The sequence below is a fragment of the Nothoprocta perdicaria genome, unplaced genomic scaffold, assembly GCF_003342845.1.
Source record: "Nothoprocta perdicaria isolate Ctin4 unplaced genomic scaffold, notPer1 scaffold_66, whole genome shotgun sequence".
Taxonomy (NCBI): domain Eukaryota; kingdom Metazoa; phylum Chordata; class Aves; order Tinamiformes; family Tinamidae; genus Nothoprocta; species Nothoprocta perdicaria.
The window spans coordinates 2,950,184-2,951,280 of record NW_020455932.1 but is presented as its reverse complement, the minus strand read 5'-3'; the positions used below and the strand labels follow the sequence as shown (position 1 = coordinate 2,951,280).

General features: G+C 77.0%; 1 protein-coding gene across 1 annotated transcript in view; it reads left to right on the top strand.

Annotated features, from left to right (window-relative positions):
* Positions 1-1,097, top strand: part of LIMK1 (LIM domain kinase 1) — a 9,543-nt gene that overhangs the window by 943 nt on the left and 7,503 nt on the right. The gene's annotated exons all lie outside the window — the stretch shown is intronic.

The following is a 1,097-nucleotide window of genomic DNA, read 5'->3' as shown; positions in this document are numbered from 1 at the left end:
GGCAGCGCCGGGGGCGGCGCGTGGCGCCCGTGATGCCCCGGTGTCCCTGAGCGCGGCCGGGCAGCGCGGGGGCTCCCGGGATGCTGGCGGCCGTGCTGAAGAAGAGCCGCGTCCTGAGCACCGGAGCCAGGTGAGCGAGGGCAGAGCGGGGCCGGGGGCCGCCGAGGGAGCCCCCGCTGCTCGGCMTGCCCCCGGCTGCCCCGGCGGCCCCGCACACGGGCACGCGGGAAGCACTGCGGCTGGGTCCGGCCGCGCCGCCCGGCGCCCCAGGGGAGCGGCGCTTCCGGCAGCGCTTTGCTCGCGGCCGGCCCTGCCGGGGAGCTGCTCCGGGGGACGTGCGCACGCTTCTCCTCCTCCTCTTCCTCCTCCTCTTCCTCAACGCAGCCCTCTGGGGCGGCTGCAGGTGATGCGTGGGGCGCCCGGCGCCGCCGCGGTCGGGCCGTGCTGCGGCGTGGGGAAGTTGAGGCAGGGTGAAGGGAAGTGCGTGATTTCGGAGGCGAGCGCGGGCCGAGCCCCGCAGCGCGGCGGGGAGCGGGGGGACGCGGCCTGGCCCGGCGCGGCTGCGGGAGGGCAGGAGCGCGCGCTGCCCCGCGCTGCGTCCTGCACGCGTGGGGCTGCGTGTGCAGCCCGGGCACTGCGCCCCGCGCCCGGGCAGTGTGCGGCCTGCACGGGCCGCGTGTGCGCAACGCCAGAGCGTCGCAGCGAGGCCAGGGCCCCGTGCGCGTTCCCGTGCAGGGTTCAGTGCAGGTTCCCGTGCAGGACCCTGCAGGGTCCGGTGCAGGGCCCCATGCGAGTTGCCGTGCAGGTTCCCGGTCAGGTTCCATTGTGGGTTCCCGTGCAGGATCCCGTGCGGGTTCCCGGTCAGGTTCCCATGCAGGTTCCCATGCAGGTTCCGTGCGGGTTCCCGGTCAGGTTCCCGTGCGGGTTCCCATGCAGGTTCCCATGCACGGCCCCGTGCAGGTCCCGTGGTCGCGGCGCTCCGCGCAGGACCGGCCCGCGCCGAGGCCACCGCGCATGCGCGGCGTGGCCGCCCTGTCCAGGGTGCTGGTTGCGGCGGCGGCGGCGCGGGGGTTAAGGGGCGGGGCCTTGTCGGGGCG